This window comes from Macaca thibetana, chromosome 12, assembly GCF_024542745.1.
Source record: "Macaca thibetana thibetana isolate TM-01 chromosome 12, ASM2454274v1, whole genome shotgun sequence".
Lineage (NCBI taxonomy): Eukaryota > Metazoa > Chordata > Mammalia > Primates > Cercopithecidae > Macaca > Macaca thibetana.
In genome coordinates this window covers 49,537,489-49,564,211 of record NC_065589.1, presented here as the reverse complement: position 1 = coordinate 49,564,211, position 26,723 = coordinate 49,537,489, and the positions used below count along the sequence as shown (strand labels likewise).

The window sequence follows — 26,723 nt, the reverse complement described above, 5'->3', positions numbered from 1 at the left end:
ATTCTGATGGGGATTGCACTAAATTTGTAGATTACTTTTGGCAATCTACATTCTCAAAATTGATTCTACCTATCCATGAGCATGGAATGTGTTTCCATTTGTATATGTCATCTATGATTTCTTTCAGCAATGTTTTGTAATTTTCCTTGTAGAGGTCTTTTGACTCCTTTGTTAGGTATATTCCTAAGTATTTTATTTTTGGCAGCTATTGTAAAAGAGGTTGAGTTCTCGATTTTATTATCTGCTTGGTCACTGTTGGTGTATAGAAGAGCTACTGATTTATGTACATTGTATCAGGAAACTTTGCTGAATTCTTTTATCAGTTCTAGGAGCTTTCTGCAGGAGTCCTTATGGTTTTCAAGGTAAATGATGATATGTTTGCTGATCATATCATCAGCAAACAGTGACTTCCTCTTTACTGATTTGGATGCCTTTTCTTTCTTTCTCTTGCCTGATTTCTCTAGCTAGGACTTCCAGTACTACGTTGAAAAGGAGTGGTGAAAGTGGACATCTTTGTCTTGTTCCAGCTCTCAGAGGGAATGCTTTCACCTTTTCCTCATTCAGTATTATGTTGGCTGTGGGTTTGTCATACATGACTTTTATTACATTAAGGTATGTCCCTTGTATGCCAATTTTGCTGAGAATTTTAATCATAAAGTGTTGCTGGATTTTGTCCAAGACTTTTTCTGCGTATATTGACATGATCATGTGATTTTTGTTTTAAATTCTGTTTATATGGTATATCACAGTTATTGAGTTGTGTGTGTTAAACCATCCCTGCACTCCTGGTATGAAACCCACTTAATCATGGATTATCTTTTTGATATTTTGTTTCATTCAGTTAGCTAGTATTTTGTTAAGGATTTTAGCATCTATGCTCATCAAGGATATTGGTCTATAGTGGTTTTTTGTTATTGTTGTTTTTTTTTTTTTTTGGTTATGTCCTTTCTTGGTTTTGGTATTAGGGTGATGCTGACTTCATAGAATAAATTAGGGAGGGTTCCTTCTTTCTCTAACTTGTGGAATAGTGTCAAAAGGATTGATGCCAATTCTCTGAATGTCTGGTAGAATTCTGCTGTGAATCCGTCTAATACTGGCCTTTTTTGTGCTGGTAATTTTTAAATTATAATTTAAATCTCACTGCTTGATATTGGTCTGTTCAGGGTATCTAATTCTTCCTGATTTAAGCTAGGAGGATTGTATTTTTCCAGAAATTTATCCGTTTCTTCTACGTTTTCTAGTTTATGTGCATAAAGGTGTTCATAGTAACCTTGAATGATCTTTTGTATTTCAGTGGTGTCAGTTGCAATATCTCCTGTTTCATTTCTTAGTGAGGTTATTTGGATCTTCATCCTTCTTTTCTTGGTTGATCTTGCTAGTGGTCTATCAGTTTTATTTATCTTTTCAAAGAACTAGCTTTTTGTTTCATTTATCTTTTGTATTGTTTTTGTTGTTGTTGTTTTAATTTCATTTAGTTCTGCTTGATCTTGGTTACTTCCTTTCTTCTGCTGGGTTTGGGTTTGGTTTGTTCTTGTTTCTCTAGTTCCTTGAGGTGTGACCTTAGATTGTCTGTTTGCAATCTTTCAGACTTTTTGATGTAGACATTTAGGGCTATGAACTTTCCTGTTAGCTCTGCCTTTGCTGTATCCCAGGGGTTATGATAGGTTATGCCATTATTGTCATTCAGTTCAAATAATTTTTTTAAATTCTGTCTTCATTTTGTTTTTGACCCAATGCTCATTCAGGAGCAGGTTATTTAATTTCCATGTATTTGCATGATTTTGAAGGTTCCCTCTGGAGTTGATTTCCAGTTTTATTCCACTGTGGTCTGAGAGAGTGCTTGATATAATTTCAATTTTCTTAAATTATTTGAGGCTTGTTTTATGGCCTATCATATGGCCTATGTTTGAGAAAGTTGCATTCACTGTTGAATAGAAAGTATATTCTGTGATTGTTGGATTAAATGTTCTGTATGTATTGTTAAGTCCATTTGTCCCAAGGTATAGTTTAAATCCACTGTTTCTTTGTTGAATTTCTTGATGTCCTGTCTAGTGCTGTCAGTGGAGTATTGAAGTCCCCCACAATTATTGCGTTGCTGTCCATCTCATTTCTTAGATCTATTAGTAATTGTTTTATAAATTTTGGAGCTCCAATGTTAAGTGCATATTGTTTAGAACTGTGACATTTTCCTGTTGGATACGGCCTTTTACTATTACATAATGTCCTTCTTTGTCTCTTTTAACTGATGTTGCTTTAAAGTTTGTTTTGCCTGATATAAGAATAGCTACCTCTGCTCACTTTTGGTGTCCATTTGCATGAAGTGCCTTTTTCCACCCCTTTACTCTAAGTTTACATGAGTCCTTATGTGTTAGGTGAGTTTCCTGAAGGGAGCAGATAGTTGGTTGTTGAGTTCTTATCCATTCTGCGTTATGTATCTTTTAAGTGGAGCATTTAGGCCATTTACACTCAATGTTAGTATTGAAATGTGAGGTACCGTTGCTTTCATCGAACTTTTTGTTGCCTGTGTATTTTGTGTTTTGTTTTTTTGTTTTTGTTTTTTAACTTGTATTTTTGTTTCATAAGTCCTGTGTGATTTATGCCTTAAAGAGATTCTGTTTTGATATGTTTCCAGGATTCGTTTCAAGAGCCCGGAGTCCATTTCCAGGCTGAGGACTTGAAAACTTGCCTAGGGCTATCCACCTCCCAGCTGCAAAAGAAAAGGGCTTTAGTTCTTCCCTGGCCTTAGAAGTCTGCATGCTGATTTGTACCCAGCCTTCAGTTCTGGCCACAAGGGTTCTTGCCGCATTCAAGTTGTGACAAAGTTCAGCTAGAGAATTCCTTCTCCCTGTGAAGTTTTACGTCCTGCTCCTCTGGCCACCCTCCCGAGGGATCCCTGTAGTGCCAGGTAGGAATGGACTGCTTGGGGACCCAGCGAGCTCCCAGCATCTTTATGCTGTTTCATCTACCCCTGTATTTCGCTTGGCTCTCTAACTTTACTCAGCTCCAGGTAAAGTCAGAAATGTCTCCCACAAACAGACCTTCAGCCTCTCCAGAGGGAGTGTGTGTTCATTTCCAGAGAGGAAGATCTGCCTTTCCCAATTCCACAGTTGGGACACTTACAGCATTTGGGGTGTCTCCAGGGTCCTGAAGGAACAGTCTGCCTCATTCAGTTGCTCTGTAGGTCCTCTCATGGTTGCTGGTTTGCTCTTGCAGTTGATCTGAGCTAAAATTCACAATGCAAGCCTCCACATTTTGCTCTTTCCAGAGCTGCAATCTAGTTCTGCCTCCCATCTGTCATAATCCCCCCTTTCTTTTCAATATATATTAAAGGACTCAAATAAAACAGCATATTCTCTAATCATAATTAAGACATAGATACTTATATAAAAGTTTTTAAACAGTAAGAAATTAACCAAAATAATTATAAATATCCTATATGTCAAAGAATAAATCACAAGAGGGATTATAGGATATTATTAATTCCATAATAATCAAACCACATCCTACAAAAAGCTGCAAAATTCAATAAGAGCAGTAATTTGAGTGAAATTAACAGTGTGTACAATACAAAAATAAAAGGTCTAAAATCAATGATAGAAGCTTTTAACTTAAGAAGAGCAAAATAAACTCAAAATAAGGAGAGGAAATAAAATTTTGAGAAAAGGACAAAATAATTAAAACATAAAATTAACAATGAAGGAAAATTTCAAAGCCTAAAGTTGTTTCTTTAAAATGATTAGTAAAATTGGTGTAGTTTAGCAAGATTGATCATGAAAAAGACAGAGGTAAAAATAAATTACAAACACTAACTATAAAATAAGAATTGATGTACTTCATATGAAAAGAAAAGGATAATGATGGGATAATATGAGCAACTACTGATTAAATAAAACAGTAAAATAAAGTTTAAAAATCTTATCAAAACTAATGCTAAAAGAACAAACTAAATATCTAAATAGCTGTATAGCTATTAAATATATTGAATAGATGATGTAAAAAAAAATCCTTATTACAAAGAAAAACCCAGAATCATATTGATTCATTGGTAAAGTCTATAAAATACTTGAGGAAAAATAACACCAAAATTACACAAATATTCCAAAACATGGATGAGGATGAAACACTTCTTATGCTGTTTTACGAGGCCAGCATAACCCCAGTACCAAAAGGTTAGCCATTTTAAACTATAAAAGAAAAACAATACAGGCCAGTATCTCTTTTGAAGTTAGACACAAATACTGTCAATAAAACATAATCAAATTCTATACAGCAATATACAGAGAAGATAACATATCATGGTACTCATGTGGGGTTTTCATAGGAATAAATATTTTAAAAATCAAAGTCAATAGTGGTAATTTGCCACATTAAGAGAAATAAAGAGAAAAATCATTATTATGTCAACAGCAGCAAAAAAAGGATTTTAAAATATACCTCCATTCCTGATTGGAAAATTATATATATATATATATAAATCTGTGTGTGTGTGTATATATATCTGTGTGTGTGTGTGTGTATATATATCTGTAACCCAATAATACAAGGGAGCTTTCCTAATATGATATTGGACATTCATGACAGACCTACAAAAAACATTCTCAACAATATAGGAATATAAATTATCTCCATTTCCACGTATGATTATACCGCAGGGGCTGCTTATACAATAAGGGAAAAAAGTTAAAATATATAGGTTGAACATATGTAAAAGTCCCTTTCTTAAAATATACATTATTATGTATAAGAAAATCTTATGGATTGGCTGGAAGCTATGGCTCATGCCTGTAATCCCAGCACTTTGGGAGGCTGAAGTGGGCAGATCACCTGAGGTTGGGAGTTTGAGACTAGCCTGACCAACAAAGAGAAACCCCGTATCTACTAAAAATACAAAATTAGCTGGGCGTGGTGGTGCATGCCTATTCCTATAATCCCAGCTACTGGGAGGCTGAGGGAGGAGAATCGTTTGAACCTGGGAGGTGGAGGTTGCAGTGAGCCGAGATGGTGCCACAGCACTCTAACCTGGGCAACAAGAGCAAAACTCCATCTCAAAAGAAAAAAAAGGAAGAAAGAAAAGAAAAGAAAAGAAAACTTTATGGCTCAACAAGAAAAAAAAAAAAGAACCCTACCAGAATTAATAAATGTATTTAGCAAAGTTGCCATGTGCAGGTTATTATATAAAAACAATGAATTTTCTAGCAATAAATCAATATAAATAAAGCAATATAAATTACCTGATATTAAATATAATGACAAACTTCTAAGATCTTTTCACCAAAACTACAAAACATTACTGATGAAAATTAAAGAGCTAAAGAATTAAAATGCTAAATAATATATATATCATGATTATTGAGACTGGAATACTCAATATTGTTATGATGTTTATTCTCATCAGCTTAACCTTTTTTTGTGGAAATTGGTATGCTGATTCTAAAACTACATGAAAATGTAATGGATATAGATTAGTTAAAATAACCTTGTAAAAGAGAAACAACATAGTGCACTTTTACTATCTGACTTCAGTCAGATAGTAAAGGCTTTGTTACTATAGTCAATATTGGCATACGAATTAAAAAGAAGGGAACAAAAAGATAATCCAAACATGCTGTGTGCATTTATAATCAATTAAATGTTGACTTAGTCAGTGTGAAGGAGAAGATATATCTTTTCAATAAATGGTTCTGGAACAACTGGATATATTAATCAAAAGTATTTTTAAGAATCTTTTTATTATTTTTATACAAACTCTTACATCACAGCTCAAAAAAATCTGTTTAAGATGAATCTTAGACCTAATTATAAGGTCTATATAAAACTTCTATATAAAACTACCCATAAAACTTCTAGAAGAACAAGGATTACCATTATGGCTAAGGTTAGGCAGAAATGCATTAGAAAAAAAGAAAAATAACTATAAAGGAAAAAATGATAATTTGACTTCATATAAAATAAATATTTGTTCTCATCTAAATAGAAAATCAATAGAAAAGCCACAGACTACAGGAGGTGAAACACTTAAAAAGCATATATATGGCAATTCACTAATATCGAGAATACATAAAAACGTACACAAGTCAATAGTAAAAATATAAATAAGCCAATTAAAATTGGCACAAACTTTAAAAAGCAACTTTAAGTAGGAATAAATTTAAAAAGCACGTGAAAATGCATGACATCAATTAGAACTGAGAAAATGCAAGTTAAAACATTATTAATATACAATCTTTTCCCACTAGAATGACTACAGGCAAACTGAAAAATTCTGACAAAGGTGTGGAGTCACAGGGAGTTTCATACATTGCTGTTTAAAATAGAAAATGCACAACCACCTTGCAAGACTGTTGGAGAATTTCTTGAATAGGCAAATATTTCACTACTAGGAATCTACCTGATATAAATAAAAACATATGAACTCAGAAAGACGTACAAAAATGTTCATAGCAGTCTTATTTATAATAATTATGTGAAAAAGCCAACTGTCCATTAAGAGGAGAGTGAATAAACACACTGTTACAGTCATACAATTAAAGACTCAAAAATAAAGATGAAATAATTAGTGATAGACCTAGTGACATGAATGGATTTTAAAACATTATGAGCAAGAAGAGTTGCACACACTTACAAAATGGTTGTACTACTTCATGTATAATGCTGCTAAGAATAATCCGGCAAAAGTGACCTATGGTGAGCATGTACATCCACAAACAAGCACAAATCTACTAGAATTTTTTTAAAGTACAGTATTTGTGAAGTCTTTATGAGACTACAAAAATGTGAATATGTGAAGTCTTTATGTGAAGCCTTTATGAGAGTACCAACATCTGTTAGTTTTCTGCCAAAACTCATTTTTATGAACGATTGACAAATATCTCCAGGTCATGAAAGAAGTTTTGAAATCTGGTCTTTGTGCACATTGTTTTGCTGCATATTTTAATGTTTTACAGTGAGATTACGAAATAGTAATCTAAATATTCTCTCCATCTATTCTCTACAGTGCTGCCACAGACAGGGTTTTATGTCACATCCAAGGAGTGTTGTTAGGTAACAACAGATGTACTTCAACACTTTTATCCATTTGAGAAGATTACCATTGCTGTACTGGAGGCATATAATGTTTTTATAAAGCTATCTAGTTGAAAAATGTGTTATCTTTATTTCAAGGTGACCGTTCATTATGTTCTTCCAAAGCTTTAAGGAAGGCTAGATATAAACTTCAGCTGTGACTAACACCAAACAGAGAATTCTTTGACATCTGTGCCAGCTGTTCCTCCTTTTGAACACTGTTTAGTTTTTGAACTGATGAAAAAATTTCATCTTTAAATGAAGCAATGACTTTGTATTTGACTCTCTTTTTTTTCATTAAGGCAGTGCATAGTGGCAGCTCATTTATTTTTTTAATATACATTAAGTTCTGGGATACATGTGCAGAATGGGCAGGTTTGTTACATAGGTATACATGTGCATGGTGGTTTGCTGCACCTATCAACCCGTAATCTCCATTAGGTATTTCTCCTAATGCTATCCCTCCTCTTGCCCCCCACCACCCGCAGACCCAGTATGTAATGTTCACTTACCTGTGCCAATATGTTCTCATTGCTCAACTCCCACTAATGCATGAGTACATACAGTGTTTGGTTTTCTGTTCCTGTGTTATTTTGCTGAGAATGATGGTTTCCAGCTTCATCCATGTCCCGGCAAAGGACATGAACTTATTCTTTTTTATGACTGCATAGTATTCCATGGTGTACATGTGCCACATTTTCTTTATCCATTCTAATATTGATGGGCATTTGGGTTGGTTCCAAGTCTTTGCTATTGAGAATAATGGTGTAATATCATTATGTGTGCATGTATCCTTATAGTAGAATGATTTATAATACTTTGGGTATGTACCAGTAATGGGATTGCTGGATCAAATGGTATTTTTGGTTCTAGGTCCTTAAGGAATCGCCATAGTCTTTTCCACAATGGCTGAACTAATTTACACTCCCACCAATAGTGTAAAACCATTCCTATTTCTCCACATTCTCTCCAGCATCTGTTGTTTCCTGATTTTTTTAATGATTGCCATTCTAACTGGTGTGAGATGATATCACATTGTGGTTTTGATTTGCATTTCTCTAATGCCTAGTGATGATGAGCTTTTTTTCATATGCTGTTGGCCGCATAAATGTCTTTTTTTGAAAAGTGTCTGTTCATATCCCTTACACACATTTTGATGGGGTGTTTTTTTCTTGTAAATTTGTTTAAGTTCACTGTAGATTCTGGATATTAGCCCTTTGTCAGATGACTAGATTGCAAAACTATTCCTTAGAAGAAAAACTAACAAACAGAAAGCAATAGCATCAACATCAATAAAAAAGATGACCATGCAAAAACTCCTTCCAGAGGTCACCAACAGCAAAGACCAAAGGTAGATAAATACACGAAGATGAGAAAAAAAGAGCGCAAAAAGGCTGAAAATTCCAAAAACCTGAATGCCTCTTCTCCTCCAAAGGATCACAACTCCTCTCCAGCAAGGGAACAAAACAGGATGAAGAATGAGTTTGACGAATTGACAGAAGTAGGCTTCAGAAGGTGGGTAATAAACTCCTCTGGGCTAAAGGAGCATGTTCTCACCTAATGCAAGGAAGTTAAGAACCTTGATAAAAGGTTAGAGGAATTGTTACCTAGAATAACCAGTTTAGAGAAGAACAAAAAATAACCTGAGGGAGCTGAAAAACACAGCACAAGAACTTCACGAAGCATATATAAGTATCAATAGCCAAATCAATCAAGTAGAAGAAAGGATGTCAGAGACTGAAGATCAACTTAATGAAATAAAGCATAAAAACAAGATTAGAGAAAAAAGAATGAAAAGGAATAAACAAAGCCTCCAAGAAATATGGGACTACATAAAAAAGACCAAACCTACGTTTAATTGGTGTAGCTGAAAGTGATGGGGAGAATGGAACCAAGTTGGAAAACACTCTGCAGGATATCATCCAGGAGAACTTCCCCAACATAGCAAGACAGGCCAACATTAAAATTCAGGAAATACAGAGAACACCACAAAGATACTCCTTGATAAGAGCAACTCCAAGAAACATAATCATCAGATTCACCAAGGTTGAAATGAAGGAAAAACATGTTAAGGACAGTCAGAGAGAAAGGTTGGGTTACCCATAAAGGGAAGCGCTTCAGACTAACAGCAAATCTCTTGGCAGAAACCCTACAAGCCAGAAGAGAGTGAGGGACAATGTTCAACATTCTTAAAGGAAAGAATTTTCAAACCAGAATTTCATATCCAACCAAACTAAGTTTCATAAGTGAAGGAAAAATAAAATCCTTTACAGACAAGCAAATGCTGAGGGATTTTATCACCACCAGGTCTGCCTTACAAGAGCTCATGAAGGAAGCAGTAAATATGGAAAGGAAAAACTGGTACTAGCCACTGCAAAAACAAACCAAAATGTAAAGCCCATCAGCACTGTGAAGAAACTGCATCAACTAATGGGCAAAATAACCAGTTAGCATCATAACGACAGGATAAAATTCACACATAAGAATATTAACCTTAAATGTAAACAGGCTAAATGCCCCAATTAAAAGGCACAGACTGGCAAATTGGATAGAGTCAAGACTCATCAGTGTGCTGTTTTCAGGAGAATCATCTTACCTGCAAAGACACACATACACTCAAAATAAAAGATTGGAGGAAGATTTACCAAGCAAATGGAAAACAAAACCAAAAAAAAGCAGGGGTTGCAATCCTAGTCTCTGATAAAACAGACTTTAAACCATCAAAGATAAAAAAATTCAAAGAAGGGCATTACATAATGGTAAAGGATCAAAGCAACAAGAAGAGCTAACTATCCTAAATATATATGTACCCAATCCAGGAGCACCAAGATTCATAAAGCAAGTTCTTAGAGATCTACAAAGGGACTTAGACTTCCAGACAATAATAGTGGAAGATCTTAACACCCCACTGTCAATATTAAACAGATCAACAAGACAGAAAATTAAGAAGGATATTCAGGACTTGAACTCAGCTCTGGACAATGCAGACCTAATAGATATCTACAGAACCCTCCCTACAGAATATACATTCTTCTCAGCACCCCATTGCACTTGACTATCTCTTTTAAACTAGGATATATGTATTTCATGTCTGTGTATTGAGAAAATAAAAGATATTAATTGATAGACTGATAACTAGCAGTGTTTTTAGAACAATAAAAGTAAAATCTTACAAATTATATCTCATTAGCTTAGTGGCTGTAATTACATGCTGGGCAGTCAGTTTCATAAATTCAAATGTGTTATCGCTCAGCATATGATAGTCTCTCACATTTTGAAATGCTTGCGTTTTTAGCATTACTGCTAATACTTGGTGTTTTCTGTGATTTCCTTGAAAGTGTTGCAATATGGCTTTGATTTTTAACTTAGAGTGACAGAAAATAATTTTTATATAAGAGTGTCATTGCGGACAAAATTTCTGAAATTCATGATTTTAGAAATTGGTGCTTTTTTAGTTCTAATATTTCAATGCCAATGTCTAATTTAATATTTATATTGTTAAACTGTATCAGCATGTTACTGAATTAAGAAATCATTTTTGTCTATTTATTCTCAATAAGGACATCTATGGTTATTTGCGAAAGACAATGTCCTAATTATTTGTAAAAGTAATTTGAAAAAAAAGGTATAGAAAAACACATAGAATGCATTGTTAGGAAGCTTGGCTTTAACCGAGACTTGCAAGGATGTTCATACAATAGCCTGATATGTTAAAATGGGAAGTATTTTATTTTGTAAATATTTTTAAAATTTGTGGGTACATAGTAAGTGTTTGTATTAAGTCTTTTCAATGCAATGAGACAAAAAGCATAAAAAGGTTTGAGAAAGTGTGGAAAACATCAACCTCAGGCCAACCTACTCTCAATGTTGTTTTTCAAAGAAACATAATGGTAATTCCATTAACATGGAAGGTAGGTACTTGGTCACAGGAAAGACAATGCAACCCATGCAGTATTAAATTTTTTGTAATGAAAATGATAAAAAAAAATTCCTTCAAGAAGATGGAAAATACATAAATAAACTTTAAAAAGCTCAAATTTGAGGAGAATATAATTGAAGAATAAATTGTAGAATTCTGCATGATTTCCAACGCTATGGAAGCCCGCAATTTAAAATCAAGACAAGAAAATAATCACAATTACTTTCTTTTTCTAGTTATATTGAATGACTTTCATTCAACTGTAAATTCTACCCTCACAACCTGCAGCATCTATATTATGCAGCTGTTTTAACGGGTGCCTCATGGATTTCCATTAATATATTCAGCCAATTAACACGTGCCATGTAAATTATCTTTCCATTTTATTCTATTTATCTTCTTTCCCCATGACATTATTTGCTGTGGCATCCCTCTACAGGAAATAATGATTTGTCACCAGGGCTCCACAGTGGTCCTGAGTTGTGCAGAATCTTTAAGGCACTGAGACTGCCTTGAGTTTCATTCATAAGTATATAGAATATCTCCCTTATCTTCACCCGCCTATATTTGACACAATCACAGACACCACAAGAGGAGGGCTACTGACCCACTACTACAGAGATACTGTAAATGAAAACAGTAGAAACAGTAGCTTCTATTGCTCTTTTTTACTTTTTTTTTTTTTTTTTTGGAGGAGTTTTGCTCTTGTTGCCCAGTCTGGAGTGCAATGGCATGATCTCGGCTCACCCTAAACTCCGACTTCTGTGTTCAAGTGATTCTTCTGCCTCAGCCTCCAGAGTGGCTGGGATTACAGGCACACGCCACCATGCTCAGCTAATTTTGTATTTTTAGTAGAGACCGGGTTTCTCCATGTTGGTCAAGTTGGTCTCAAACTCCCGACCTCAGGTGATCCACCTGCCTTGGCCTCCCAAAGTGCTGGGATTACAGGTGTGAGCCACCTCACCCAGCCTGCTCTCTTTTACTCTTGATCTCACTCTTCCATTTTATCTTCTTTTCTAATCACGAATTAAGACAACTGAGCAGTGCAGGGCTGGAAGCTAACCTCAAGTTGTCTTCTCAGTCTTCTGTAATCCTATACCCTACATTTTGTTTTTCACCAAAATCTTATTGGTTTTGTTTTCCAATGTATTGAATCTTGTCTTAAAAAATTACTTTTTCCAAAATTGTATTTCACTTTTGCTATGTATTTGTATTCTATACATTGAATCCTATGTATTCAAATATAAAATTCCTTTATATTTGAAAAGCTGTGATGAATCAAATAATCAATTACTTATTGTGTCTGTACAATATATTCATCACTGTGTAGTGGATTTTGCAAATGTAAGAGAAGCACAATGTCCGTGTTGACAAATAGTTTACAATTCACACTGAGAAAGAAGCGGAAAACAGGCATAACTATTAAAATCATGTAGAATTCAAGTTCTGCATTTTATAGAAAAATTAGTCACTATAAATGAGATGTAAATTGTCAATTATAAACCATAAATTTAATAGTTTGAAACTATTATACATGAGAGACAAATTTTAAATCATAATTTAAAAAACTATTACAAATAAAAATATAATGATTGAAAGTATGAAAGATGGTTTTGCAAAAGAAATAGCATTTAATTTTAATATGATGGCTAATAGAATATAGATGGTTTCTATTTAGAGATAGAAGCAGCATAGAATAATTCAGAAACTTCCAAGAATATGTATGTCATTCGTATGTAAATAATTCACTGAGTATTGGCAAAAAAAAAAAAAAAAGAGGCATTGATTCTTAGTGAGTCAATCAATATATTCTATGGGGAAAAAAAGACCCATGATAGCCTTCTTTCTTCAGGAAGGTAAGGGCAATAATATTTGCCAACCACTTTGAAAAAACAGGCCAATTTACCATGATTGCCTTGAGAAATCAGCTAATGACTTCCATAAGTGTCCTTTGTGTGAAATGAAGACTTTAATATGACATGATGAGGCTCCAAAGAAATACTAACATATTAACTGCACCAATCTAATTATACTAGAAGAACAAGTTTGGTAGAGTCCTAGGCTACTATCTTAGAAAGCTGAAGTTAGAATGTCTTAATCTGTTCACAGAGGTACAGCACGAGTGGTTTTTACTTTGAGTTAACATTGAGGGTTCCAGCTTTAATACCATATTATTTATTTTCTATTAGTTATTTTGTATATCATATACAGTTAATGTACTAGAGTAAAGAAAAATTCATTTTTGAAAAGTTTATTTGAAAATACACTCTTTTATTTGAATGGCTTACTCTCTTTAAAATACATTTTAAATGGTAAAATTGCTCTTTCTGTGAAAATAAAATTATGAAAGAGAGACTAAAATTCTTAGTATTTTTAAAGTTATGCTATCAGTAGGTATAATTAAAACACATAAGATCTAAGGATTATGTAGTAATAAGTATACATATTGTACATCTTATAGCTTTAATCTCATGTTAACATTTAAAATAATCATTGTCACTTTTAAATTTTAAGTAATTGAGATTAGTGCAAAATCAAGTGATTTTATTTTGATAAAAAATAATTTGTTACATCTTAAAGTACAAATATTTTCTAAACCATAACTTTATTCTATGTATCAAATTGACTAACTTCTAATTTGTAAATTCTGAAATTAAGTAAAATAAGTTATAGTGTATTACATTCTAAAATTGTGATCTGAAAGCCAAAATTTCCTAGTTTTGAATTAGCTCTTCATAACTTTCTAAGTTATTAGCATTTTTTTAAATCTCAGAATTCATTGGTACTTGTTTGTCTTATTTTATATATTGTGATTTGTAGAGATATATTAATCAAAAATATATACAAATAAATTATCATATCATTGTATAAGTATATTTTTGTTAGATATTAAAGTAATCTTTGTGTTTTATATCAGTTTTCTGAATGCTTGTAAATAGTTTAATTGGTTATGGAAATTAATCTGTGATGGCCAAACATTGGTAGTTGCAATAAATTTACTCTGTGTTGTAGGCTGAAACATGATGTCCTAAAAGTTATACGTCAAATTCCTGGAAACTTGTTTGGAAGAAAATGGTTTTTGTAAATATGATTATGTTAACAATCTTGAAATGTGGAGATAATTCTAGATTATCTGGTGGTCCTTAAACTCAATGACAAGTGTTCTTATAAGAAAAAAGCAGAGGAGGATTTGAAACAAGTATAATACAGAAGACGCGGAAAGGAAGAGGAGGCAACATGATCCTGGAGTCAGGATCAGAGTGTTGTGGCTATAAACCAAGGAACCAGGAACCATATAGAAACCAGAAGATGCAGAGGTTGAATTGCCTCCTGGAACCTCTGCAGGAAGTACAACACTGCTGACACCTTAATTTCAGAAATCTGGCCTCCAATACTGTGAGAATACATTTATGTGGTTTAAAGTCACCAAGCTTATGCTAATTTGTTATGGAAACCACAGGAAACAAATACATTATCTAAAACATCAAAGTTGATTATTTTCAAGTAACCTAATAACCAATTGTTTCATTTCTTTCAGAAATTCTTACTATAGTACTTTAGGGAGCAAAATCCACATCAGAAATTTATATAATACCACAATGGATGACTTCCAGCAGTAAGAGAATACTCTATTTCCAGGTAAATATTAAGGCTTTTATTCTTTCAAGCAGAGCTTCTCAACCTTGACATTATGAACCTTTTCAGCAGAGAAGATAATTCTCCACGGTTGGATGTCCCATGCACTGTAGGCTTTTTAGCAGCATCCTTGGCCTCCATCCATTGGGTGCCAGTGACAATTTTCACTTGCAAAAGTCAAAAATGTCTCCAGATGCTGTCAGACCTCCACTGGTGTTCAAATTCTCCCCTAATTAAAGAGAACTATGAAAACATTACTGAAAATGTACCTAGTATTTGGGACAAATTTCTCACTAACTTTATTTTTGAATATTTTATTGTCCAAAAGGGAAAAACATAATCTATGAATGTCCTTTTCTTCAATATGACCTTAACAAGGCTACCTTTGAGAGGTGGGGGTCAGTGTTTCATCATGTGTGTATGGGTAGATTTGTGACTATAGTGGAAGTGAAGCTGTGTGACTTTCAAAGCTATTTTATAAGAGACAATACATCTTCCTCTTAATTTTCTTGAAATGTTTGGTTTTGGAATCCAGCCATCATCCTTTGAAGAAACCCATGCAGCCTATAGACAAGCATGTGGAGAGGAAGCAAAAACCCCCGGTTTCTAGTCCCAGCGGAAGTGCCTGGTGACCTTCAGCCCTATTTGACAGCCACATGATTGAACCATCTCAAAGGTAGATGTTCTGGCCCTCAGTTGAATGACAGCAGCTGATGCCACCTGCATCAGGGATGTGCTGTCCCTACCAAGCTCTTTCCAATTGCATTTTTGTGAGCAAAATAACTCATTTTTAATGAGTTTAAACTGCCAAATTTTGAGGTGCATTGTTATGTAGTGATAGATAACAAAATCATTATCCCAGTATGCTAAAATACTCAATAAAAAGAGAGGAGATTTCAAGGAAGACTTTTCAAATATTATATTTGATTTTCCCCTTTCTTGCTGGCTTTCTTGCTCCTTCCCTTCCTCCTTTTCTTCCTCCCTTTCTTTTTTTCCTTTGCTACTTTCTTTTTCTTTCAAGCTTTACAAGTTTATCTTATACGTTGTTGAATACGGATTAGATTTACTTGTATATTTACAAGTGGCTTATAATACAGATGACAGTGTTTGCTTTTATGCAACTGTAATAAAGTTCAATCAGCTGTAATGCATCCCACTTAATGGAATACTCTGTGCATCATAGTCCTCCTAACATCTTCCACTCATCCTTCAAAACACAAAACAAGTGAAGTCCTTTCTGGGACATCCAATTATAGTTGATTGCTCTAATTTTGTACTGCTAAGACATACATGTTATATCATTTGTTGCCTTTTGATCTCTTTTTCTTGTATATAGACATAGAACTTGAGAATGGAGACTTCATTGCATTCTGTCTTTACATTCTAGGTTCAATACAATGTCAGATCTGTAATAAATATTGAATAATTGAGCCTGTGATTTGCCAAGTTCAACATTTGAGAACTGGTCATAAAAATTGTGTGTGGTATGAATGTGAATGAGTAAAATAATAACTTAATGTAAGTCAAAGTCATATAATTGGAAAGGTTGTGATTACCAAGGTCGTAGGAAGATAGAATGAGTGAATGACAAACTGCACAGTTTACCCAGTAAGAAGTTTCACATTTCCAGATCATTACTCATGTGCTGAATAGCAAGGATAAACATAAAACTGCAATTATGCTTGAAATAAGATCATGTGTGTATATTAAACTACATAGTATCAACTGAAGCAAATGTTGCTATTAAAAATATTGTGAAAATTTTGAGACAAAGTGAATTTAGAAAACACTGGAAGTAAAGAAATCCAGGTGCTAAAAACCTAGAGAAATAAGATTTTAGGGAAATGTCTATTTCTAAAAATAGATACATGTCTATGCATTTGTTTACCTCCGATTATGTATAGTTTGAGTCTAAAATCTAAGAATAACTTTTTTCCCTGGGATGTGCATGAAAAGATACAAAAATCCAATCATTCAGTGATCAATATAATATGTATATTTATAATTATCTCAAGACTTGGTCTTGGGATATTGTGTTATTTAAAAAGCCTCTTGGTTTCTTCCTTTCTGACTTTTTTTTTTAACTTTCTGAAAATCAAATATTTAAGAATTTTAGAAATACTATATTACATTGAGACTTGATAACATTACAGGTGAAAAAAATAAACAAAAAGTTTAATTAAACATATATATTTTGTCGCTAGGAAAACAAGTGGTCTTTGAACAATGTCAAATTAAGTTGTTATGTTGATTTGTGATGTTATGATGACCTAAATGGCCTCTTACAATACATAACTTCCAGAGTAAAGCAAAAATATGTAATTTATAAATTTTATCACATTAAATTTCACATTTTCATAAAGAATTCATTGTATGATTTTAATTTGTTATATAAAAAATACATAAATATTATTTTTATAAGCAAATTAGAGAGTTGAACAATGCTAAATTATTTCCCCCTTGTGATAATGCCCATTAACTAATTTTAAGTTATTGAATAGCTGGCTGATTTAAAGTATATGACTTTAAAAGACACTTCTGAAATCTGTCCCCCAACCCAAATTAGCATTTGTTACATGCCTGTGCTCTTACAATTTCTTTGTTTGCTAAACTGCATCCTATTCAGAAGACCTCATGCTTGACATAGTATTGAATATGTATTTTGTTGATTTTGAAAGACTCACAGCTGAGATGCTATTCATAAGTAAGCTGAAAGAAAATACTACTACTCCACATCATGTAGCATTTTTCAGATTCACAATAGTATGTAAATTTTAAGTAATTATTACTCATAACAATCATAAATATGCTATTTTCTCTTTCCAGATGGACTAATAATCTTAGACCATAAATTGGAGAAATAACTTAAAATGAATCACTTAATGTCTTTTTGTTTATTATTACTTTTTTAAAACCTCTCTCATTATCTACTCTTACTTTATCAGGAAATCAACCACACACCTGATTTCTTGAATAATGAAATGAAATATCTGAATCTTTAAAGTATAAGCTTTTTCTTGTTCTTTATTACCACCATTTTCATCTTTTTAAAGAAAGGCATCAACTTAAATGTATTATAATAGCACTGAATTGGTCCAATTAATTATAACATGGAATGGTGAAAAAAAATCATGTTCTGATTTTGTTGTTTTGTTAGATCTTTTAGAGATCTGAAGATATACCCTCACCCTATAACTCACCATATGTTTATGGATTTTCTTTTCTTTTTTTAGTTTCTGGTTTAGGAAATAAGAGGAAAATAACAAATTGCAATTATTGTTATTTCTCAAATATACTACACTCATCTCTGCATGTACATTGTGCATTTATTTCAATGGAATTCAAACATAATTTTTCTCCAGCAGATGTAATATGAAATGCTTGCAATTCTGTTTTAAATGTTTTCTTAAGCTTTCTGTTTAATGTTACATTAAATGATAAGTCTGTGTATTGAAGGCTTTTCTAATGAGATATTAAAATTATGATTGATTGTTAACACTTCCAATCTAACCTACTCCAGAAGTTGATTGAAAGAAACAGAACTCCTCCCTGCTTTGAAGTAGATACCTAGTGTGGGAAAAACAGTGAGTTTACATACTCCACAATAAAAATGAAAAGGAATCCATATCTGAAATTATTATGAAAAATGCAACAAAAATATCACAGTATCATAATAATATTGTATAATATTATTTTGTATAGCTAATACTGAGGATTCATTTGCCTCTTTTGGACTAGTCCCTATGTCTCATGGTGTTGTGAAACTTAAGCCTTATTGCTTATTAAAAAGATAATACTAAACTAGCATTACAAGGGGATTTATTCCTCATATTTAAAAGTGCCTAGATGTTTGCTCAAGAAAAATAAGTCCCATCTGCCATCTACAATCCATATAACAACATATAAAGCTCAAAAAGTAATTGGAGAGCTGATCCAGCCTTCTCCAGACTGCCTATTGATCCTATAATCTGCCATTTCTTTAGATTCTAAGCAGCTTGCTATGCTTCTCGGATATATCTTTTCAGCTATGTTGTAATGAGTGAGATTAAAGTCTGGACACTTCAACCGCCAGTATATAGAAGTCACTAACTAAAATGGTTTTAAAGACTAGGCACTTGCTTTGATGTACCAGGAACAAAGGGTAGGAATCACATATCTTAAGAAGTTAAAATTTTGCCACTGAATATTGACACTTTTTTATTGGGTGTTACTATTGTACATCTTAATATCTTGGTATAAGAATTAAAATAGGAGTGTTTACAAAAAGAATTAATATATTTTAGGCAACCACACTTAAGAGATACTTTTTAAATTAGTTCTCAAAGTATATTTTCTTTTGTTCTGAGAGTATTTCATCTCAATATACATATCTTTTTATATGGTTTACTAAAAAGAATTTAAAATTGGTTTAATTTTTCTGTTTTATGACTTGTTTACTTTGTTACTTTGAATCAATAACTTACATATTGTTATTCACCACTATACCTCAATGGGGGAAAAACTGAACTCACCAAAAAGATAACACTAGATTTCAATAATCAAAAAGATGTATTTCTGTGTGTGTGTGTGTGTGTGTGCGTGTTTACATGTATATATGTGCAGCTACAGAAAGATAGGTTATAAGTATGTGAGTGGGAGGATAAGTGGACATGTATGTGTTTGTTTATAGCAATTATTCTAGAGTTACTTCTTTTAGACTAAGGAAATCCCTAAGTGATTCATTTGCAATAGGACAGCATTTCCTGAAAGTTGCACTAAAGAATACTAGTTCCAGGGGATATATTTATATATATAGCCAAATCATTTGTGACTTAATCACAATTTGGGAACAAAAGAAAATATTTTACTATTTACTTCAAATTATAATGAATTTGGATCATTTGTCATTTAAATAAAAAATAAGGAATATTTCAATAGGAAAAATGTTACCTATGTTTCCAGTGATGACAGATAAGAACAGGAGATATTAGCAAATAATAATCACATATAGAGGCAGGGCACAGTGGCTCATACCTGTAATCACAGCCGTTTGGGAAGCAGAGGTAGACGGATCACTGGAGCCCATTACGCAACATAGCAAAACCCTATCTCTACAAAAAATATATATATAAATTAGCCATGTGTGGTGGTGCATGCCTGTAGTCTCAGTTACATAGGAGACAGGCAGAATAACTGCTTGATCCCAGAAGTAGAAGCTACGGTGGGCAATAATGGTGCCACTGCATTCACCTGTGAGTGACAGAGGAAGAGCCTGTCTCAAAAAAAAAAAAAAAAAAAAAAAAAGCATATAGTGATTTTTATTTTCTAAAGGTGTAAAAGAGTAAGGTTAAAAAAAAAATGGTAAGAGTGAGCTGGGTATGGTGGCTGACACTTGTAATTTCGCCAACTCAGGAGTGCTAGGAAGTTGGCTTCAGTCCAGGAGTTCAAGACCAGTCTGTGCAACAAAGTTGAGACTATCTCAAAAAATAAAAAAAGAATGTGTTTGAAATGAATGGTACAGACAGGATTTTAAAGGTAGTATAAGAGTATGATATGTTGAGGTTACTTTCAGGCATACAAATTGTTTGTTAGCCTAAAAAAGAATTACGAACAAGGAATATTTTGTATATTATTTTCCAACTTTAAATGCATAGTCATTAACATCACTTTTTCAAAGTTTTTTAAAAAGCAATGTTACTTAGATGTTCAATATAGTTTTCATAGATAATAAAAGGCAAATGCTGGAAAGGAATAGATTTTAGTGCTCCAGTAGTGGAGTAATAAAGCATCAGTCTTAGTGCATATTTTCATTTTTTATTTTAAAGACATTCATCTATGTTATGAGTTTTTAAATGGCCAATCATTTTTATGTGTAATGTCACAATATTTTTTATCCAGGAAATATATATAACTTTTCTTGGCTATTTAAATACCTTCCAAGCAGTTCATAAAAGTACTTCAAGAAAAATTATAATTTTATTTCAATATGTATTAGGTTGTCATTCATGGTTCCAGAAAAGGAGTTATGCTCACTCTCACTCTATAAAATATGTAGACATTCATCTTAGTTTATAAAAGCAATAAGAATAGAAAGACCTCCAAGTTTACCAAACTCTACATAATCAGAAAGTAGTTATTTAAAAATTGTCTGCAAAGAACTAAAAAATGTTGAAAAAGAAAATCATATTGACTAATCTGATGTTTAGCCCATATTAGTACAATTTTTATTTTTTTATTTTTTATTTTTTTTTGCATAAACAGAAATTCTAATGTTGTAATAGCAACACTTCAAATAGCACTTAAGCTCTGCCCTTGGAGGAAGTGCAAGAATACGTAAATCCAGCACTATAGCTGGAGGAGGGTAAAAACCACATCTCCAGGACTCAGGTTCCCAGAGCGAGTGGGTCTAGGGTTTGACTTAATCAGGACATATGTGCATGCTCCTCTACCACACCCCCTCACAATGCTAACAAACCTCCAGTAAAACTAAACATATAATATGTGGAGAAGGGGCGTCTCATGTGCACACGCTTTCAATACCTGCTTGCCCACATAAGAGTAGATGTCGGGGCTGGAATAGTTGCTTACCAAGAGATAAAGAGCCTGCACAACCTGTACTAGACTTATCGTATGTTGTGAAGATATCTTTCCCAATACAGACTTAACGATTATTGCTTTGACACATATGGCTAAGCGTGTATGTCAGTGGCCCTCAGATATGCCCCCAACTTTTAGTATTTCAGACTCTAAGGGGGAGGGGAGAAAGGAAAAGGGATCTTTCTGCTGCAGCAAGAGATGGGTATGCATAGGCCAACTGCTGATCTTGCTCTGTCTCTTCTCTATGTGAAGCATTGTTCAATCCAGTGCTTGACTGCCTTGTATTGTCCTTGACGACTTTAATACCAAGGTGTTAGTATAGTATAGTGACTTTAATACCAAGATAGTAGGCATAAGTGTTTAGATTTCTATTTCTGATAGTTGGCTTAGTGATAATTGTTGCTATCCTCCATGTAGTTGGAGTCCTCCTCTGGCACTGGTAGTCACTGCATGCTGTTCTGATCCACAAAATAAAGCAGAGATTTCCAGAAGAGATAGATTCTCTGTATCTATATTTGTACTTGTATCTAATATATTTACTTCGATTTCTATGCTCCTACTGTCTTAAACAACATGTTTGGTTTTCAGCAGCAAAAATATGTGCCACACAAGACACAGTCTGTGTCTGTAAGACAAACATAGTCAAAAGATGTAAATCAATTTAAAAGACATTATAGATATGGGTGTTTTCAAACAGAGATGTTTGAAAACTGAAATGTTAAAGGCTTTCAGAGAATAGTTGTTAGACAATTGCAAAAATCACATAGGTAATTTAAGTGGAGGAATAAAAGTGTAGTTAAGAATAAAATGGAAATACTAGACATCAAAAAAATGAAAAAGAAATAAAAAATGTCTTTAATGGGCTTCTCATTAGACTCAACACTGCAGACCAAAGAATTAGTGAGCTAAGCCAGGCACAGTGGCTCACGCCCGTAATCCCAGCACTTTGGGAGGTTGAGGCAGGCCAACATGGTAAAACCCCCTCCTATTAAAAAAAATACAAAAAAAATTAGCTGGATGTGGTGGCGGGTGCCTGTAATCTCAGCTACTTGGGAGGCTGAGGCAGGAGAATTGCTTGAACCTGGGAGGCGGAGGTTGCAGTGAGCTGAGATCGCACCACTGCACTCCAGCCTGGCAACAGAGTGAGACTCCGTCTCAAAAAAAAAAAAAAAAGGTAGTGAACTGAAGGAAAGGTGAAGACAAATTACCTATATAGTAATTACCTATATAGAAATACAAAGAGGCCTGTAATCCCAGCACCTTGGGAGGCCTGGGTGGGCAGATCACAGATCACAAGGTCAACAGATCGAGACCATCCTGGCCAACATGGTGAAACCCCATCTCTGCTAAAAAAAAAAAAAAAAATTAGCTGGGTGTGGTGGCACATGCCTATAGTCCCAGTTACTCAGGAGGCCGAGGCAGGAGAATCACTTGAACCTGGGAGGTGGAGGTTGCAGTGAGCTGAGATCGTGCTACTGCACTCCAGTCTGGTGACAGAGCGAGACTCCATTTCAAAAAAAAGACAAAGAAATACAAAGAGAATAGAACGTAGATTTAAAGAATTTAAACGGGATAATGTCAGGCACTCTAGGATATATGTAATTGAAATCTCAGAAGAATGAAGCAGAAAAAATGTTTCAAAAAATTTATCTAAAACTTTTTCCAAAGTTAGTGGTGGACAACAAAATACAGTTGTGAGAAACACAGAGAACAATGAACAGGGTAACGACCATCAAAAAGACCATATACAGGCACATCCCATTCAAACTGCTGAAAACCAAAGGCAAAGGTAAAATCTTAAAAGCAGCCAGATAAAAATACACATCTGTAGTATAGGACAAATAAGAATTATAGCAGACTTCTCTGCAGAAAACTTGCAAGCAAGAAGATTAAGGCAAAAACTCTTTAAAATGCTAAAAGGAAAAAAACAAAAGTCAATCCAGAAATTTACACCCATGAAAGTGTCCTTTAAAATGAAGGAGAAACAAAGACTTCATCAGAACAACTAAAATAGGGAATTATTTGCTCATGTCACCACAGAAGGGTCGAGGTGCTCGCCACTTGTAGAAAGAAGCCAGAATAACAAGAGTGAGGTGTGATAAACAGAAAGCAAGATTTTATTATCCATGCTAAAAAAGGGGAGGAGTGGGTGAAATGCTTCCCCAAAATTTCCACTCTTCAATTTGTGGAGGGAACACAGAGGTTGTAAAAGAGAAGGTTTGGAATGCAGAAGAGGCAGGGGGCTGGGAGGTGTCAGGTGTCGTGACCCACTCCAGTGGCTTGTCTTGAATTATTGTTCCAGCTGGTGAAGGGGCCAGTGCTTTTGTGGCCAGAGGTGTTTGGTTCATATCAGAATCCGGCCCCTCAAGCTCCTAAGGAAATACGTGACCCAATAAGTAAGTATGATGTGTGCTTAACAAGTATCCAGGTAAATAACTGTGCATAAAGCATGGAAGCATAGAATGGGAAATAAAATGAGTGGAGGTTCACAGCGCATTCCCAGGCTGTATTTCAAGATGAAAGGGTACACACACGCAGTTTGTCTATATACGCAAGTTATATCTTGAGATTGGGGAGAGAGGAGGAAAGAAAACAAAGTTTTAAAACATGATTTGAAGTCAAGCTGCTCAGTTACACTTGCAAACCTACGCTGAAAGAAAGGTCAAAAAATGAACTTAGAAGGAATATAGATCTAGGGTAGAAATTTGGATCTACAAAAAAAAATGATCACTGGAAATAAAAAAAAACATGAATTCAAAATAAAATTCATCTGTTTCCTTATTTTTAACTGCTCTAAAAGACTGTATAAATCAAAAATAGCAATCTATTTAGTCCTTTTAGAATATGTAAAGGTAAAGATATGAAAATAGCACAAAAGGTGGGAAAGAAAACTAGGAAGATATATACTCTTACAAGGTTCTTACTCTGCATATGAAGTGGTACAATATTTATTATATGATGGTAGACTCAGATTATTTAAAATGTAGGTTGTACACCCAAGAGCAAACCCTAAAAATGTTTTTAAAAGGCATGAATAATAAGTCAATAAAGGCAATAATATGGAATCATAGAACATGCTCTGTTAAACAGAGAACGCCAAAAAGGAGCAAAAAAGAACCAATGGAATAAACAGAAAATGATAAATTTTAATTCAGCCATTTCAATGATCACTTTAGGTATGATTAGTCTAAATACACCAGTTAAAGTGTATTTTTCTGATATCTGAGATTATCAGATAAAAAACCTTAATGAGCTTAATGCTGTGTATAAGAAATTGTGTTAAATATAAAGATAAATATAAGAGAAAAGTGATTGCCAGCTTGCTGTGGTGCCCCAAAGGGGAATTTTTAAGGTGATAAACTTTCTGTATGATACTGAAGTAGTGGATTTACGACTATGCAAATCCCATAGAATGTATACCACAATAATGATCTTTTCTGTATGCACATTAAAGAATGTCAAGCAGGATGTTGTGGGATCCCAGAACAGATTATGCAAAGTGACAAATTAATTTAAATCTATTATATCCTATAGAAAGAAAGATCAGGCACTGAAAATTCATTCTCAGTGAAACAGAACTTTTGAATAAGATAAATAAATATGTCAATTAAAAATAATGTAAACTAGAGCCTTTACATACACTAAAAACCACCATAAAAAAAAATTCTGGGGACTACAGACCAAAAAACACGACTTTTTCCTATCAAATAATTCAGTAGGAGAATCAAAGCAGAAAATGATAGTGCTCATAACCCAAAGAAGAACCTGGAAGAACAAATGGAAGAAATAATTCAATCTCACAAAAAATTTAAAAATAATTTAGGTCAAACACATGTTGTTAAACAAAACCAACAAAAAGTTAAAAATCATGATGGAAACGCTATTTGGAGGATTGATTCAGGATGGTAGCCTATAAAATACAAATTCCAAAAGGAAGAAATGGAGGATATGAAGGTGAGGCAAAAATTAAGTGAAAAATGTAGGGGAAAAAAAAAAAACCTCTCTATTGGAAGTATGTGGGCATTAATAAAGCTAAAAGCTGGTACAAAACCAGAGAAAAATCAAAACATTAGAAAGAATAAAGTTAAATCTTGAAACTAGAAAAAGTCCTAGGGACCTTATTAGAAAATAAAAGGAGACTAATAAATGGACAACCTTGGTAATAATTATATAGCATAATGACAGATAAAGGAGAGAGTAAAGTATTTCCAGTAACTTTATGACAGCTGAGTTGACAAGAGAAAGGATATAAATAATTTCCTAACAATATGTACAATTCCAAAAATAATGTCCCATAATTTTGTTCTTTTATACAAGGCTTTGACACCTTCTTATTCTACCTCCAAATCTTTTTTCCATCCTTCTTAGTTGATAACCTTGCTTCCTACTTCATGTAAAAAGGGAAACCTCGGGCCAGCTGCACGGTGGCTCACACCTGTAATCCCAGCTCTTTGGGAGGCCGAGGCAGGAGGATCACAAGGTCAGCAGATCGAGACCATCCTGGCTAACATGGTGAAATCCTGCCTCTACTAAAAATACAAAAAATTAGCCTGGCGTGGTTTCGGTCGCCTGTAGTCCCAACTACTCGGGAGGCTGAGGCAGGAGGATGGCGTGAACCTGGGAGGCGGAGCTTTCAGTGAGTCAAGATAGGACCACTGCACTCCAGCCTGGGCGACAGAGTGAGACTCTGTCTCAAAAAAAAAAAAAAAAAAAAAAAAGGCGGGGGGAACCTCAAATTATGGCTATCACAAACTCCTATTGACCTCCTTTTCTGCCTATTCCTCTTCTACGTGACCTCTTGGAGATGGATTGACTCAGGAATACACAACCATAAAATCTAGTTGAATAATGATCACATATTAACACCACTTAAATAAATAAATGTATTAGGATTTTCTAGATCACAAAATATGTTTGAATAAAAATGGTAAGATTCAGAAAAGTAATTACTTTTATCTTAGAATTACTAGCAACCAGTTTGAAACTGTCATAAATGAAAATAATAGCTACAATTTACTTGTAGTATATGGTCGTAACATAATACGGCCTTGACTACCATACATTACTAAAAGTGGTACTGAAACTGAAACTACTTTTATTCTGTTTGTCTCTTAAATCTCTTTTATCTCTTAGGTTATCTAAAAGATAAACAGGAAAAAAAAAAGTAGTTTTAGTACTGAGAGGTAAACAGAAAAAAAAGAAAAAAGTAGTTTTAGGAGTAAGAAATAAATGAAATAGTTTTGAAAATGTTTTTGTAAATTGATTTAAAAGATGCTTCAAAAAGCATATGTAAGTATATATCATTTTACATGAATGCCTATAGTTGATCATATCTTATACATTTTAGGTTAGTCTTTTACCCCTTTACTTTCTTGTTTCTAGCTGATCTCCCCTTTTGTATTTTTCTATCCATATCTGTTTTTTAATTACTAATTACCACATTTTCAACCTGAGTTATATCCTCCATATTTTCTCCATACACATAATCATAGATAAATTCAAACATAGATACAAACAATAATAGGAAATA

General features: G+C 33.7%; 1 protein-coding gene across 1 annotated transcript in view; it reads right to left on the bottom strand.

Annotated features, from left to right (window-relative positions):
- TMEFF2 (transmembrane protein with EGF like and two follistatin like domains 2) overlaps nucleotides 1-21,059 on the bottom strand; it is a 1,316,754-nt gene extending 1,295,695 nt beyond the window's left edge. The window contains exon 1 of the mRNA XM_050751619.1: nucleotides 21,046-21,059. The gene's annotated coding sequence lies outside the window, so the exon portion shown is untranslated. The remainder of the gene's footprint in view (nucleotides 1-21,045) is intronic.
- Between the last annotated feature and the right edge of the window lie 5,664 nt (nucleotides 21,060-26,723).